This window comes from Bombus huntii, chromosome 5 (genome assembly GCF_024542735.1).
Source record: "Bombus huntii isolate Logan2020A chromosome 5, iyBomHunt1.1, whole genome shotgun sequence".
NCBI classification, from domain to species: domain Eukaryota; kingdom Metazoa; phylum Arthropoda; class Insecta; order Hymenoptera; family Apidae; genus Bombus; species Bombus huntii.
Window position 1 is genome coordinate 12,983,831 of NC_066242.1, and position 18,079 is coordinate 13,001,909.

Genomic DNA, 18,079 nt, shown 5'->3' on the forward strand with positions numbered 1-18,079 from the left:
TTAGCTATTACGAGTTGGTACAGGTGTGTATTTAAGGAGAGTTTAACTACGCCATAAGGGGAACGCGATTTCCTAAGCGATTCCAAGCGGTGTAAAACGCAGCCAGTGCTCAAGCTTTCGCAGATTTAGAAAGCGTCATAGATATGACATAGTACATACTATACTGGCGCCTTTCTCCGATAAATTTCCGCATCTTCGAATTTCACATCTACGCAACCTCTGGAAATTCTTTACAGAAAATTTACGTCGAATAAAGTTTAAGAATTGAGCCTTAAAACAGTGAAAGAGAAGTTTACGATCTACGACTTAATCACATTATCAGTATTATTATTTCGTAAATTATACATAAAAGAGCTGTGGTATGTCATTGGCTGTTTTAGATAAATATTGACACACCTGGTGAAAATTCCCCGATGAAAATACTCGGAAGCACTCGATATGTAATTTAACCCTATACGCAAGAATCAACGTTCAATTACGCAACCAGCAACTCTTTCGTTTCGTGTTTCAAGCTCGATGTTTCGTTTCGTCGTCGAAAGCTGACGGTGCTTGATCTTTATATCGCGAATTTATTTCTTCGTACTTCCGTCAGAGTTGCTCGTTGACCCTCTCGGCATCTTGCTCCTTTTTCTCGAGATTTTTCATTGAACGAAAGTCGAAGAAACGCGGCATGCCACCACGGCCTGGCAGGGGTAACGAGCGGAGGGGTTGAGGAGGCACGAAAAGGGTGAACGAAGGGACGAAAGCGAGGGCTCGGCGCGTGCGCGCTGACGCAACAATATGGTGAATTCTGCGAGGTAGCCCAGTATCCACCCGACCATCAGCTGATCAATATACTTCCGCACACACGCCACGTCATACGCGCGACACACGCATGTCACGCATCGTGCGAACCGTTACGCGTGTAACACTCTGTGAACGTGTGAACGTGCACAAACGGCTGTGCACGCGGCCATCGGGCCCGGGACGTATCCAGCAACGGCGAAACTCCACCAGGAACACGGGAACGCGCGGTGAAGCAGCGTACGCAAAAGGTACGTCTCGAAATCTGCGGTCTTCTCGTTCTCATTTTCGCTTCCGATTGCTTTTCCATGGAAAGTAGGACTGAGAAACCTTTTAGTCGTTAGAGACAATACGTCGACGATTTCCGATGATCTAATTCGGTGGACATTTTTTTTTACCACGAGTCAAGAGATAGACATGTATCGTGGAACCGTGAAATCGGATTTGTCGTTTCTTTTGCATCGACGTGGTCGAGAAATTAAATGGGAGGATGGATTCGTTTCGTTAACGTTCCTGGTAAGTGGTGAGCGATGCGTGGTGGTTTTAGGGGGCTCGTTGGAACGTCCTCTTCGTTCGGACGATCTCGATAGGAAAGAATTTGTTTTCCGTTTATCGATCGGTTTACTCGGCTCTCTGTTCATCGGACAAAATTGTTTGATCGATCGAAGGAAAGCGGATGTTAGGCGATACGGTGTTGGGACTATTTCCCTTTTCGCGGTGGCTATCCGAGATATAAATTTCAATTGCTATTTCTCCTAACTTCCTATACTCTTGTTCGAAATTGGACAAATTTTTGTATCGTAGCGCCAATTACTTTATACGCGTTTCTCGCTTCGCTAAGAAACGACAGGCAAGCAGTCGATACGGATAAAAAAAGTCGTCCCCACTAGCGACAATGTTGGTTCGATAAGAAGCTATGAGTCACGTTTCGTGTTTCATATCTAGCCAGGCTGATCGATTATCGGTTGGTCGCGAATTTCGCGACGATCCAGCCGACAGCCAGCCGGCTATGATATCGTTTGCGCGGCCTACATTTTTTCGGCGTCGTTGTGCGGTGGTAGCCAAAGTGCCGCAACGAGCCAGTTTTCCGCGTTGCTATCGGATATTCTTGCGTGTTCTTGGTCGATTCACCGCTACCACCAGAATGCTCGGGGAAAAGATCGCCTAGTCAGCTGCCAGAGAATTTCCTCGACTAGCACGAAGAGCCATTGTCTCAGGCACGATGCACGTGTATGCTTGTTGAAAGGACGTGGTTCTCATATTCCAGGTGGTCCTTTAGTTACGCTGGTACCCACAAGGTAGACTAGGTGGTTGCAACTCGTGGAAAGTAATTAGCCAACAACGTTAATGGCAGAAACGAGCTTTCACAGTGAATGATTAATTTCGTTTAACGTGCCGACGGAAATATTCAGGGAATTCTGTTGCTGGTTAATTTTCAAATGGCTCGGATACTTAGGTTTGGACAGCCTGTATATATTGCGTGTTTAACAAAGGTATGTGTCGAGGCGTACGTTTCACTTATACGCGTGCACGAGACTATCCAGGTAAAAACTTGACGAATTCGCATGATTAATTGGATCAATTACATTTTTCAAGTATTTCGTTATTTGGCTGGGTTCATTAGCAGTTGATAGATTAAATTTCGAAAAGCGCATCGTTTCGGTAGACGCAATTAAAAGTTGGCCCCGGACATGGCGGGTCGATAGCGGGCCGGATAAATTATTCAGTGGTCCTAAAGACGGTTTCGGATAATTTCTGAACTCGTGTGCCCGCGAACAGCCGGCATTAACGTTTTCGTGGCTGAGTGGGCGAGAGAGCGTATTTTCGGTGCCTGCTGTTGCAACATCCGCGACTCGCTGTGAACGATAAAGTTGAATGAGATTTAAATTTAATTTCGAAATTTCGAGCGAGTTCATTTGGTAACGAGCTCCTGCCGTTTCTCGCCAACTTGCGTCTCTCCCGTTGGGAAACAGTATCAGTGTTAACGTTGTTTCCGCATGTTCACTCGGGTCTAGGACCAAAAGAAAATCTTTCTGGTTCAATTTTACCGATGTTCCATCGATACAGGTGTAGCAGAGGCACATGAATTTCGTGAAATATGCTTGTCGCGCAATATGCAAAGAATTTCCTGACTGTAAATGAAAGCGCCTAGCGCGAATGGATGACATAAAAGTAAGGTTTCGAAACTTAAAGTTGGATTATCTTCTACCAGTCTGCGTCTGCGATAGTAATCGACATTTTGAACGTCTGCAGACGTCGGATGTCATGGACTATTTCGAAAAGTGTCACAGCGACACTTCAAGGAAGTTTCTATGGTTTGAGAATAGCTTGTCTTTTTTTAAATATATTTTTTCTGGCGAATAAACGCAAAGAAAGAAGCACCAGCTTGTTTACGTGATCCACTGGTAAAAAAAAAAAGGAACAATATTAGAGGGGGGAAAAATAATGTCGTAAAACGAAAAAACGAGCGTAGGAAAAGCAAGAGGGACATGGTAGTCGGATGAAAACAGCGAGAGGGTGAGAGAAGCTCGCAACCGTGAAATTCTCTCGCCGCGTGGCGATTGCGGTGAAGTCGTTCATTGACTTCGTTCCCCTCCTAGCCCTCCAACCGTCCCTCGGATGCATCCGGATTATTCGTTCACGTCGTAGCCTCGCAGCCGAGTGCACTTACGTACACACATGTGCGTTTTCGTTCGTTCTCCAAACCTCCTCCCGCCCTCTTACACACATTCTGCTATTTGCTCCGTCTTTCTTCGATATCTCTCCCTCTCTCTTTCTCTCTCTCTCTCTCTCCCCCTTTCTCTCTCTTTCTCTCTCTTACGAGGCTCCCCCCTCGTGATCCGAGCCCCCCACCAAACTGACTCGTGCCTCTGCACGATGAAGGAAGAGGCAGAAGGAGGCAATGGAAGAGAAAGAGATGGTTTAAGAGTAGGAGGAAGGGGGGACTCAGAGGAGAAGTAGACAACTACTCGTTGGAAGAAGCGGGCTCACCACTTTGCAAAGTTACTCGTGTTCTGTCTTCCATCTAGCATAGGTCCTTACCCGTACCAACTCTCCACGTATCCTCGTTTCTCTTGGATCCTTGGTCGTGCCACGAGGTCGCAGAAGATCGAAGGATATTCAAGGTACTGCCAACTCTGGCCATGACCTAGCTCGATTTCTCTCTCACCGCTTTCTCTCTCTATCTCTATCTCTTTCTCTCTTCCTCTCGTTTTGGTCCGAGGTATTTCGACCTTGACGGTGTTCTCCGCTCGAACTTGGAAATTGGGACGGACGCAGTTTGTTCTGTCGCGTTTCGGGCAGAGTATTAATTTGCCGGTGTTGACGAGAGAACGAGCAGAGAGGAACACGCGCCGTGACGACCTTGCTCGTTCACAACATCTTGTCGGATTGGCGGATTAATTAGCAGTCGTGCACGTGTTGGTGTGTTTTGTTGGTGGAGAACTGTGATCAGTGTGACATCGGTCATTAGTGTACGACCGAGCTCTAGATCTCGATATCGCTGAGAAGTCTCGAGGCATCGAGGAAGCGCCTTGGGCCCGATCGACGAGTCGATCGAGTTACGAATAATTGCGTAACGGGAGAGACGCGCGGATGCTCGAACGTTTTGCTGACCTACCGGCGTGTGATATTCCTGCCGAAGAAGCCCGCGTTCGACGCTTAGAAACAGTGGCCAGTGACGTTCGCGATCGTGTCCGAAATAGATTGCGCAGAATTTACATAGATGCGCGAAGCACCGTGAAAACTATGTGAACCCCGGTGTGTCGTTAGTTAGTCGATCGTCGATCAATTTCAATTGCATTTCACGAGAGATCGTGCAACTACGTCAATGGTCAGTAAAGCGTTTTGCACAGGGGAAAATCAGTACGCTTGGAATTAGGTCGCGAGTGAATCGTCAGTGAGGAGAATTCGAATTTTCAATCATCGCGAAAGGGACGTACTACTACGTGAAGAAACCGCGACTTTCACCGATGAAAGAACGTAGTATTACGTCAGTAGGCAACAAAGCAAGCGTTCCATGCGCCGCACAGTGGGATAATGTGCTCAAGATTCTGTCAAAATCGTGTAGAATTTTCCATAGAAATAAGATAGAGCGATGAATTTTGCTCGAGGTTAAGGCTAAATTACGTAGCAGTGGAATAAGGGAAAAATATAGAGAAACGTGTCACGAACAGATTTTGAAAATCTATATTAATTTCGACATCTTTTAATGGAGTTGCCATTGTCAAAACCCATACATGGTGACGGATAAACGTCTTATCTTCTTAAAAATCGTCAAATTCGATATAGATTTTCAAAACTCGTTCGTCATACTTTTCCTTATTTTTCTCTTATTCCGTAACGTTCTAACTTTAACCTTGCTCATCGCTCTATCTTATTTCTGTCGACAGCTGTACGATTTTAACGCAAACTCGAGTACCCTGTATCACTGTACGCCTTAAACGCGCGTACGTAGTGTGGTGCAGTCGGCGAAAAAAAGGAGAGGAGAAGGCTGAAGGAATTGATTCGCGTACAGTGGGTTCTAGCAACAGGGACGTGGATTAAAACGACGCTTGTCTTTTTTTGTCTGTGCAGGGTTTACTGCCGATCCATTCCGGAGGCAACTGCGGCGAACATCGTTATTGGTGAGTAACAGTTTTGCATCGACGCGGCAAGAATGCAACCGCGCTTCATTTCGCATGCGAAACACGCGGCTGAAGGAATTCAGTGACGACAATCGGCGACGACCGGCCTCGTTCTGTTTCAACTCGCGAGAGATCGTCGTCGACGATTTATATGCGGTCATAAGCAGGAACCGTATACGGTTAGCCTGAAAAAGAACGAGGATCGGTTGCATTTCATGTCCTTCTTTCTCCACTCCCTTTTGCAGCGCAGGTTTGTGTCGATGGCTTGGACGAACGTCCGATTAAACGAACTCTTTATGATTGAATACTGCGTTCCATTGTACGAACGATTGTTAATTCCGAATAACGATCTTGAAATAAGCCTCGTTCGGAGTAGGCAAGTTATTCGAGATCAAATCATCAGAGTCTAATCCTAAAATTTATCACGAGGGCAAATTATCTTATCGGGTGTAACATTTTATTCTAGTTCGTTCCTTTTTATTTCGAAAATCGGTACAGTCGAACGCGATTGAATTCTTTAAATGAAAGATAGAAACGTTATTGTTTGTAGCGGTTACAAATAACATTATTAAGGAATTATTACGGAACGATAATGGTGAAACAAAATATGTGCGCAGTGAACGCGAATTTAGAGTTTTACATTCCGTTTAAGAAAGCGATAAAAGACTTGCGGTTTGTTGCAGACGTTTTATCACTGGTCTAAGTTTAGAGAACCGATTGTACGCTGCATCCTGCGCGTTATCTACTAGTTTGATATTCCTATTTGTTATGTATTCGCGATACAGCTGAACGCAGTACGCCTCGAAGCAATAATCGTGAAATTCCATGCACGAATCAGACGTTCTACCACAAAAGGGTTCGTCAGTGACTGGCAGGCCGATTCGACGTGGAAACTCGTTCCTCGTGAATAGTCGTGAACGGCCTGTTACGTCGTGGCCATTTCTCGTGCTACGCGAACGCAAACAAACGTGACCGAGGTCGAGCTGAATGAAATTCAAATCGGCCGCGAGCTCAACCCACTCGTGGTATTTTTGTAACGCGGTAGTTTTCGTTTTGACACACCTATCGAGGAGACACGCGTGTTTCGAGATGACAACTGTTTTGTGCTAACTAGCGTGCCTGTTCGTTACACATCGCCAAGTTGGAAAATTCCATTTAGTTATTTACATTGATAGTCGTAAAATTGACAAGAAATTGCTTTAACGACATCTTCTTCATTTTATTTTCTCATCTACTACTTATCGAGGATAAGAGTTCGTGCGATAAATTTTACATTAAACGTTACGTACTTCGATGTGAAACATATCCGCTAAACGTTTCGCTAAGCGACAACGCTAGTTTTGTAGTTTCGCGAAGACAGTCGGTCGAGTTGGAAGGAGGCGAAACGAAGGCTCAAGGAAGAAGAAAGGAGGCAGGGTATGGAGGGCAAAGGGAGCAGAAGAGTGGTCAGACTGGTGTACCAGGACGTTACACCTTGGTAGCGAGAGCATGCTCGTAGCAGCTTTGCTTCGTCTTCTCTTCCGATCCTCTTTCTCGAGTCTAAGGCTAAGCGTGGAATGCCGCGGGTAGGGGAAGGGTTAGCGTACGGATAAAAGACCCTTCTCGACGTGCTATGCGTTCGAGGGTCTCGACGCAGGGTCAAAGAACGCGAGCGGTAGCGTACTCGATGGTTTCGCGGTGTTGTTTATACAAATCGATCGTACCGTTAACGTAATCTCAGGTGCATCGACTCGAGACATCGACACAGTCTGCGCGGTTTTCTCGGCAACGGAACTGAGGAACGCGCCTGCCCTCGAAAGCGTAACTTTTTCGAGGGCGGCTTCGTCGTTGAAAGGTTTCCGGTGATCGTGCTTCGTCGCTAGCCTCCTTTTCCGCGCCGGACTTACCTCTGAGACAAGTAACTAAGGTTGAAAGTAAAAGTATCGGGTGGTGCGAAAACAACGAAATCGAAAATTACAATTACAAATTACAATTTTACGAAAATATGTAGACACTACGTTCGAGTAAAAGTATTTTTTGAGTATCCTACTTTAGAGTTACATACGTTAACTTATACGTTCTTTAAATCGTAGCACTGTGTCTTTTTATGCCTACATCTTTGTACGATATAAAACCAAGACGCTGTTACGTAGTACGTGGAAACTTGGAGTCTTTGAAGCATTGCGTCTTTACTTTGATGTAACGATACGTCTTGCATTTTTATCTACTGAAAACTTGAAGTATTCCGTATCACACCTTTTCATGATGCACACAGGCGACAAGAATTACGTAAATGTCCGTGTTTTGTGCCGCGTTAATTTCTTTAGATTTCCTTCGTGACATTGAGACAGATTATTCCAAAGGAAACGTCAATTAGAACGGCGATGTTTTTTTAAAACGAAACCGTGAAATCATGCAAGGAGTATGCATCAGAGTCCACAAATTACCGCATCTATGACGTGTCAATGCGTCATGTCTACCGCAGTCATGACTACATCGTGTTTTGACGCAGTTCTTACAGTAAGCAATTTCAAACATTGCTCAGAGAATAAAAAAGAGAATCAAAGAAATTAGTTATTTATTTATTGTCTATTTATCTTCTGTTTTTTTACAAACAAATTCTGTGTAACTCGAGGCAGACTTCCAACGATCATTGCAAATAAATAAAACGATTTTTACTTCGCATCGATATATGTATTTTATTTTTCACTAGTCTTCTTTTGCTTTCTTGTACAATTTATGACAAAATCGGGCTCTTTTAATGCCAACAGGTATTAGTCTATTGCAAATATTTCCACTCAGTTAGTCGTGACTCGATCATGCCAGGGAACGAATTTCCGGTTGGTCCGGTTTCATAGAGTCTAATTTCGGAGCTGGACCGTCGCGAACTAGGAAATGTGGATGGATGCTGACAGATGAAAAATCGTCGTTACAGACGCTTGTCGCATGGAAATAATTAAGTCGTCAAACGCGCACTCTACAGGCTATATCGATTTCTGTTTTGTTCGAAGTTCATCGCGAAGCTGGACAAAATTAGAGTAGCAGTCGCTGGCTACGCACTCGTCAATTCTTAAAAAGATTTTGATGCTTTTGTGTCGTTGTCCTCTCTTATGCTACTCTATTCTTCCATCAGGGGAATTTTTCTTGAGATTTTTCAAGATCCTCCCCATTGTGCACATCCTCGATTGTCTTGGACATCATTGTTGATGACAGAGTTTGGCCTATACATTCGGTCAGGATTTGTACCCCATTTGTGTATATTGTTACAGTAGGTGGATGCTCATCCGACGTCATTGAGATCTTGGAAGCTTTTTACTTTTATCCTCTACAATTGCTATGTTCGTTCTTCTCACGAGTAGAAAGATTACAATTAATCGTAGCCTTTTTATTTCAATACGAAGTCTAGAAATTAACCATTGCTGGAAATAAGTGGACTGGCGTTAAGAGAATAGTGCAATAATAAGATAATATATAGTTCCTAAGTTACACGACATTGCAGAAGGTTGAAGATAGTGAACGTTCAGCTTCCCTTCGTTCTTGTGCTATAATTCATTCTGCAGGTGTAAGCTTTATCTAGTCGTGTATTACCTAAGAATTTTTCATTTATTCAGAGAATGCTGCTTCTACCGTGCAGTGAACGTTGAATCACTCGTGTCTATATCATCGATCGCTGCTTTTTTCCATGTTTCGTCATCGACACACAGATATACCTGTTTGCTTACATCGTCCTTGTGCTCATGCGATTAGAGACGCGATAATACCGTTTGCGTTAGCTTCGTAGATGACATTTCAACCTCGATAACGATATATAATCGGAGTTCTAACCAAAGTCACCGGAGATCGCATCGATATATCTGCCCTGTGCTCGGATTCGTCATTTCATCGATAAAATTCTCTCCCAATAGTCGCCACCTCCCCAAAAAAGAGGAGAGGAAAGAAAAGAAAATATACGTTTTAACTTTGGAAGATTGTTGTTTGTACACGTCGTTAAATAAGAGAATTTTTAACTAACACGAATCATCGTTTGCGCGAAGATTTCGAGTATTCGCAAACTCGTACGAAATAGCAGCTAAATGCGAAATCTGTTGGTAAACGTGTTCTCAAAGTTCGTGAATCCCACTTGGAAGCTTGTATTCGCTTGGTCGAGTGAAACAGACACTAGGTTCGTTGAATGCCGCTACTCGAATCACGATATTTCATTCAGAAATAATCGATTCTGGCTGTAGCGGTAGGACGGAGAAAAGTACGAAATAATACTGACCGGTCTTCTCAGCTAGTACAAACCGGGAAAAGGATGAACGTGAGCCAGGATATCGGAAGGAGCGGGAAGGAATCGGCGATTACTTGCTCGCTCGGTTGTAAATTGCTGGCTCGCTGAACAATCCCATTTACACGAATAATCTGCGCGAGGACGTGGAGTGGCTGTATCGAATATTCGTGCGGCGATGACTGACTCTATGGTTACGTGTGATACGTACGAGAAAGATATGCGCTCGACAAAGTGGCTCCAGCGGAACTTCGCGCCTGCGAAGAAATTAAGACGTTTAATCAAATTTTTAAGAAATATTTTTGTTCTTTTTATTTCTTTTTAGCTTCCTTATAGATATTGTCTATATTATTGTCCTTATAGGCATCGAATATATCGGATATTGTCTTACAAACAAAATAAATTTGTTTTCTGTTCTCTACGTTATATCTGTTTAAAGATTTGTAACCCATATGGTGCTCTTTTAACGCAACTAATTCTCTTTTTAGCTTTACATTTTTCGCGCAGTAATCATCGATGCGTTTATTCCGCGAGTAAATGAATAGAAATCTTGCTCAGAGATTTTTAATTGCGTGAATCGCGATAGCTTCTTATGGAAGTCGCTATACAGATTTTCTGCGATACAAGAATTGCTATATTCTACGTTTAATTAGGAAATTATTGAACGACGCGACAACGCGTTTGAGCAAACGGGCGATATTTCGTGAATGTGTGGGAACTATTCAACGAACGTCTTCATACGCGACTACGATAAATGGATGAAAGCTCGGCGAGATGTCTTCCCTTGGTCGTAGAAATTAACGGTGGCCGCACAAAGCATAGTTGCTCGAATCTTGTCTTGTAGTGATTCGCTGAACCAAGACTCGTTAACACGTTGAATAGTCTCTTCTACATTGATATTAACGAACGTTTATGCCGGTGATGTAGTAGTCTAATTGTGGAATTCGTTCATCCAAATTCTTCTCTATCACGTAACGTAGGTGTATTGCGTCGAAGACGAAAGAGTTTGATTCGTTTGCCGACTCTTGATTTCCAATTTTTGTCTTTTTACAACTATTTGCACGTCTACTCCAAACTTTTGGTAGCCGTCAATTTTTCGTTTACACGATAATCTCAAACGCTCCGTCCAAACATTCTTCTTTCGCACCTCTCCACGCCAAATATTATCATTTGCACCTCTATCGTTTTCTTTCCTGATATTCTTCACTCATTCAACGAAATCACGTTTCCACAATAGCGAGAACTCCAGGGCAAGCTACATAGCAATGTCCAAAGTCTTTTTTTTTCCGGCTTTTCGATTCATTCTTCGTCGGGTGAAAGGAATCTTTGGGCTCTTGTGACAAACTGGTTTTTCTCAGCCAGTCCATCGACCTTCTTTCTTTCATTTCCATTTATCGGAAGAGGGCAAATCGATCAGATTCCAGCGCAAAACTCCCGCAGAGTCTTTTGATTGGTTCGCGTGTGCCAGGTCTGTTTTTGCCGCAGTAGCCTTCCGTTGCATTATCACCGATGCACCGACAACCGGTTCGCCTTTTATTGCCTGGCTGCATAAACGTCCTCAAACATTTAACAAGCGTTAACGCGCCTGTCTGTTGACATAACTGTCGGTATTTGCTCGGAAAGTGCGAGTCCCCGATGCCTCTCCCGATCTGCTTTAAACCATTCTCTTTCCTCGAAATGTTCCCAACCAACAAGAAATTCCATTGATTCGACCGATTTCAGCTGTTAGCACGTTTTCCATCGTCCCTCGATCTCTCTTTTTCTATTTGCTCGATTCTTCCGCGTAGCGTTCTTTTTTTTTGTTCTTGCGTTCTTTCGACCGTTCTTTTATCATTTGTCGCTCTAAGCGAGCATTTCTGTAAAATTTCTGACCTCGACAAATTTCTGCACTCTATCTTCTCCGTTTACTTTGCAAGCAGAAACACAATTGCGAGGGCGATGGATTCCTCTTCGATTGTTCTCTGTTTGACGGGGAATCCAAACGAACGAATATCGACAGAACTTTATTTGTTTCTGACGAGTTATTCGATAAGCGGCAAAGAGAGAAACGACACTGTTGGCGTCTATGCGAGATACGTAGACACGCGGTAATGCGCAGTCTGTAATTCCTTATCACCACTGACATAACTCCCCAAGCAACAGACGTTGAATGGATTTTTAAGTTCCTCGAAACGAATGAAATTCAACGTGACTCTGTTATCGTCGAGTATGTAAATGTTTTCTCATTGAGTTCGTGCTAGACAAGCGAACACTTTTTTGTCTCGTCCCACATCGTTCTCTTATTTCTCCTTTTGTCCGACGCACGTTCTTGTGCAACGTAATATGAAATACTCGACACGTAAGAGTGGACAAATTTCCAATTTATACACGCCCGTAATTGCGTGCTGCATTTTCATACACACTGAGCAAAGCTCAAGCTGTTCGTCCGGTATTTGGAGCAAAGACTCAGCCGTCCAATCAGCGATATCATTGATCACTCTATTTAAAGAAGCCGATGGAAAGCGTGACGTCAAGCGTCGAATTTCTAAGCCAACTCCGTTTAGTCTCAGCCGAAGCCGGTAATCTCACCTGCCAGCGTCCCTTCGATCCTCGTCCGCCACTTCGAATATTACACGCGTCTCCCTGTTATTCTCCTTCTCTTCTCGCAATCCGCTTTGCGAGAATCTCGCACGTTCAATCAGAAAGTGGTTTACGTCGATGGAATGGCTCTCGTGTAATTTTGATACAAATCGAATCATTTGCAATGAAATTATGCGGATTTCAAATCAGAAACACTTCGCATTCTTGTATTTCTGGGATATAAATCACTCAACGAGAATGTACTAACGGTATTTAAAACCTATTCACGAACAAACGTTTCTCTAATATTCTAACGAATGTTATTTTATTTTCTACTAGAAAATACCTACGACCCGATTAAATTAATGTGTATTTATATTATACAGATAAGGAATAGATTTATAATGGAACGATTATGATATAAAAGCAGCCGGAAGCATTAGCTGTGTTTTAAATATATCCTTAATAATTATCCTAATAATTTATAGCCGGCAGTGTACTTGTAAAAAGAATCGCGGAGGATTGCCAAGAATGTATTTACAAAATTTCTACGAACGATTAGGAAATAGTCAGTTTCATTACTCCAGTAATTCTAGCGTTAATAGCGTGAAAAGAATTTGGACTTTGTTTATCGATCTATAAAGTGCACATAAACGTGTTCAATTTTTACGGTGTCGACAAACGATACTAACGTCGGACGAAGTTTATAACATGAACAAGATTACATATTCTCGACATGCGAGGCAAGGTTGGCTCAACTGAAAGTAAATATAACGGGTAGAGAGTGGTTTACCAAATTACAAGGAAAATCCCGTGGGAATCGTTGCCAGGGTTTGGAGGTGGATAAACGTGGATGAGACAGACGAGGAACTGTGGTAAAAACGGTAAACAAGTTTCTTTCGTCGGGACATCTTGAATTTATAGTCCCTCCTGTGTTCAATATATGGCCACAGTCTGCTGGTAATTGCCACATTTTCCACGACTTCTCTTTTTCCTCCCCCATTTCCTTGATTTTTTTGGACAGTGTCGGTTTGCACGTCGTTGACGTCGTTTGTATCCGGTATTCGGTCGTTTTAAGCATTTTCATGGTTTATTGCGCCAGAGGATTCTGCTCGAGGGAGAATTTTTGGCGGTCCTTAAGAGGATAGATAATTTATGTCGGCGGTTGCGAGGAAAATTAGCATGCAATTATTCTCCTCTAAGATGCAAATTGTCAGGGAAATCGGGAAGAAGGTAATAAGTTTAACAGTTGGTTCACTCGGGCAAGGTAAACGCATGGAAGAGAGGAATCGTGGTTATTTCAACGTTAACGTGCAATCGTGGCTCTTTACCGAGAGTCAACGAAAGATGTAGTTTTTTCTTTAAATAAATTACGGGTGGAACTAGCGTTTAGTCGAGAATTGAGTTTAGCGATGGCGTATTTTCATCTCGTTGATTAAAAGCAAAACTCAGTTTTTTTCTCGTTACATAAATAACAGGTCGACGTAACCAATTAAGTTTATTCGTTTAATTGGCATTAGTGCGATGTCGCCCGCTTGTTGTTCGTTGACCCGGTTAAGCCGGCATAGAATCGTGAGAAGAGCCGTCCCATTTCGACTTCGATTCCATAAATCCAGCCACGATCAACCTTGTTTCCCTTATTTCCTCTTTTTGTTCTCTATTTCCCATTCGATATAGTAATACTATCCACATTTTCGAAATTCGTTCCAAGAAATCTCATACGTAATAAACATCACCGAGAAGAGATCTATGTCTCAGACTAGCTACATAGTGGATGCGAACCTGCAGAGTCAACATCTGGTGTGCAGAAGTCCTTAACGTTTCTTCCGACAAAATGCTTGGAAACTAGGCGTGTCTGAAAATGTTTCCAAGCCTACTTTTCCCAGTCTATTCCGTTTCCACGAATATTCAAACGAATCGTGTCTCTCGTAGTTCTGTTGTAACGTTCGAAAAAGCTGAAAAAAGGACAGCCGGTTATCAGGCTGTTAGCATCTGCCGGAGGGTGGTTCCGTGGCACACAAGGTTCGCCAGGAAGACGGTGAAAGCGGGAGAAAAGGGAGAGAAGCACGACATGCAAACATCATATTTTACTGGCACCGAGCAATTTTGGGGCGCGATATCATTGTCGCGCTGGCTGCAATTATCTCGGATATCCGTCGTCTACGCCACGTCGAAATAATTACTTGGACCGCGTAACTACTAGGAGTGCAATTACCGCGACAAGAGATGGCTCTCGATCCGCGCGTACCATGGATTCTCCTTCCTCTTGAACGCCACTATCGTGCAACTTTCGCGGAAATTGGAATATTTCGGTTCTGTTCTGATTTAATAATATTGCCCCTTCCCTTTCCACCTATTCCTTTGACTATCGATCCACTTGACTTCGTTTCTCGAAGCATCCCGGCGCACGAACGAAGTTCGTTTGAGAAATCGATTCTTTGCGTTTGACCTATATAATCGTCGTTCGTTTATTCTATTGAATTTATAGAACGATTGCAGAGCGCTTCTTCCGATGAATAGAATAACGCGAATCGTGGCAGTCGTTTGGAATAACACATTACGGAAAACGTGGAATAATATTTTAAGTAATAACAAAAATAATGATAAAAATTATGCCGTGTTTTCTCAAAATTTCATTATATAATGATTTTTTATCTTTCGTACCTTCTGTCCAAATGATTTACATACTTATTCGATGTACGTCGACTGCGGTCAACGCTCGTGCTGAAGAGATTAAATACAGGTGCGTTTGACTTGCAACGAGGATTCGTTGGCTGATATTTGCGGGTTTGCGTGAAATAGTTGCTTCGTTCAAACAACGAAAGTATAATTACCTTCAGGCAAAATATCATATTCGTTTGAAAAAGTGAAAGCTCGGCACGCGTTATCATCGGTTCATGTTTCTTTAATACGACAAGTAACAATTTATTTGAAACGAAAGGGAACGAGAATTTTCAATAATTTGTAATTTAACTAGAGAAATAAAAATCAGAAAAAATAAAATATCGAGAATTTGTCATTTTACATTGTTCAATTTACTTTTGCGTAACACGTGTGGTTTCGCGAAACCGCATCCTTTTCAACTTGTGCTACAATTTACGGTACATCCGTACTGAAAATGTATCAAACAGTTTGAAACTTCAAGTTGGCGGGTAAAACTCTGATAATTCCCTCTCACAAGAATCTAAACTCAGGGTTACACATCACTTTCACTTCACCCTGTATAAATCGCAGATATTATGCTATACATGCGGTTGCGTTTCATAGACCCGTCGAAAGTTCATCAAGTTCAAATTCCCGCGTCAGGTTTAGCGAGTTTAAGCTGCTCCCAGTTCCTAATTGCGGTCTCCCCTTCGACCTGGCTTTGATGCCCTCCATCCTGTGCCCCTATATATCAGACCAGCAACCCTTTGGAGTGGCGTGCGGACTGGTTATGGACTAGTTAGTCGATGCAGTGCTGCCGGCAGTGGACTCTTCGGCGCCTCACGCTACCCTCGTTGCAGACTCTATGGCGCCCCTTCTCATCCCTTTCTCTTCACGTTCTTTCCCTCTCTGTCTTTTTCCCCTTTATTCTTTCTTTTTGGCTTTCCATGGTCGAGCGGACGGCACGTGTCGCTAAAATGAGGCCGATAAACCGAGTTTTTGCTGAATAATTGATAAATATTGTATCGATTGGCACTGCGTGTAATCGACTTTCTTTTCTATCGAATACACACTGTGATCGTAAAGCGAGATAGATACCGGCATTTATTAAACTTAATTTATTTTCTTTTTTCTCGAATTAATTCGTATATTTTTTATTTGAAAAATATGTTGGCAAATTCAAACGTGCTTCGGAATCGACGCGTTACGTGGAAATTACCCACGACCCATTATTTTATCATTCGCTTGGCCCCTCGTGCACAACGATCGACTGATCCACCCCCTGTTCCACCCTTACGATAATGGTCGGACGACCAGAAGCGTAGGAGGTCTTTTCGAGTTCGTGTCACGACACGGTCTGGTCACGCACGCTGCTTGTTTGTTGAAAACACGATGGCGCTAGTAAAAATAAATCTTGTAGTTAGGAGAAACGAGCGGTCCATGATCGGTCACACCACGTAACTCCAGTGCCGTGTATTTCCTCGCGACTTTCATGTTAACGGGCAGCTTAAAAGTCGTTCCATTTAGGAAAAATTCACAGTAGGAGATACACGAGTGTTCCTTAAAGAGAACCAACAGCGATATTTCATACTCGCGTTCTTTTCCGATCGTTTCCACGAAGGGGATTGAAATCGTTTGATCGAATGGCTCGTCGAGATCGAATGCATCACGCGAGACGGCGGGAATTGATCGAGTTATCGCGTGGACGAAAATGTTTCCGGCTGTTCGACAGCGCAGGAAATTGCCTCCGTGTTTTTAACGAAAAATTCACACGGCAACGGGACCGTGGCTGGCAAACAACATTGTCAAAGCGAACGAATTCGCCGCGAAGAATCGCAGACATTAATATTCATCATTCCTCGAACACGCTGGAAAATATAAAGAAAGGAAACAAAGTGCCAGCGTTCCCTGGAGTATTTTAATCTCATCGAATGACTTGGTTCAAATTGTTCAATACCATCGCAATTTTTAACTCCGATCGGACCTACGATTTCCTCGATTCAGATACATATTTGCAACTTCATTTATAGCAAAGTAAGAAATTTACAATCGGCTTATATGAATTTCTATCGAGAAATCGGTTTATTAAATAATTTATTAGTTACGAAACATGAATCTCGCGAGCCTATCGTTGCGGATCCTTTCAGCCAGGTAATTTTTTAATCTTCTACGTCTCTTTGCTTTCGAAATCGTTACATCTGCTCAAAGTCCGTAGCTTTTCAAAATCGTTCGTGGCTTTTAGTCACGTCGTCGGTTTTGAAATTGTTATTTTCGACGAACGCTTCTCTATTTGTAGTCGCATCGATCACGATATTTATCCGCAGTCCCGTATAATCAATAGTCACTTGAATGCATGTTTCCTGCGTGGAAAATCGCCAGTCGGATTAAACCCGAAACATGAGCTTTATTTTTGGAAATTGTCAACAGTGTGCAACGTCACTGTCGTTAACGTTCCACGATATACAAAATTGAAAGGTCCGTTAGTGTTCTTTAACGATGCGATCGTTAACGATTGCGTATTCTGTTGCTCAAGCCGGTTTCCGTGACGCAGGTTTCGTGCCTCGTGATTCTTTAACGAGCCGCGAACGAACGCCACCGCCTCCTGTTCCTTTTGCGCTTTTCCCGTCGTCTCTTCCCATCACCGCAATGAAATCGAAACGACGAATCGCGCGCACGGGCCGCTGGTCACCCTTCGCCTACGAATCGCCCCGGTAAATTATTAACGTCGCGTGTCGACCGGTCGACTATCGATTCGTCCTGTCCATTCGTTCCTTCTCTCGACGTTTCTTCGTTTTTTTTTTTTTTTTCAATTTCCACACTGTGTTCGTCGTAAAAATGGCGACTTATGACGATTTCGGTTTGTTCGTTTCAATTATTTTCTATGAATAGTAGAATGCACGAGTTTGCTTTTCGATAGAAAGTGTATAGCATTATTTACTAAAACTGTGCAATACAACGCATTATCGATATAGAGTTTCATATGTTTTATACGATAGTATCGTCGCGAGATTATGATATTTTGCGGAGATATATTCGCTGTCTATGCTGAAATACATTTCGTGGAAATCGATGCGCGCAACTCGATAACATATCTGAAATTCGTCATATTTTTTGGAATTTGCCAGCAAAGAGGATGAGCACAGTCAAACATCTCTGTATGATGTCATACGGCGTTGACTTTTATTAAAGTATGCTTGGCATCGATAAGCAGAAAAGAGACTAT

At 43.0% G+C, this 18,079-nt stretch overlaps 1 protein-coding gene across 9 annotated transcripts in view; it reads left to right on the forward strand.

Moving 5' to 3' along the window:
- Positions 1-18,079, forward strand: part of LOC126865628 (heterogeneous nuclear ribonucleoprotein K) — a 90,826-nt gene that overhangs the window by 28,647 nt on the left and 44,100 nt on the right. For 7 of the 9 annotated variants that reach the window (XM_050618386.1, XM_050618385.1, XM_050618394.1 and 4 more), the window contains one exon: positions 5,359-5,408. The gene's annotated coding sequence lies outside the window, so the exon portion shown is untranslated. Of the gene's footprint in view, positions 1-801; positions 1,035-4,246; positions 4,616-5,358; positions 5,409-18,079 lie in introns of those variants that run through there. The other 2 variants (XM_050618387.1, XM_050618393.1) reach the window with 2 other exon arrangements.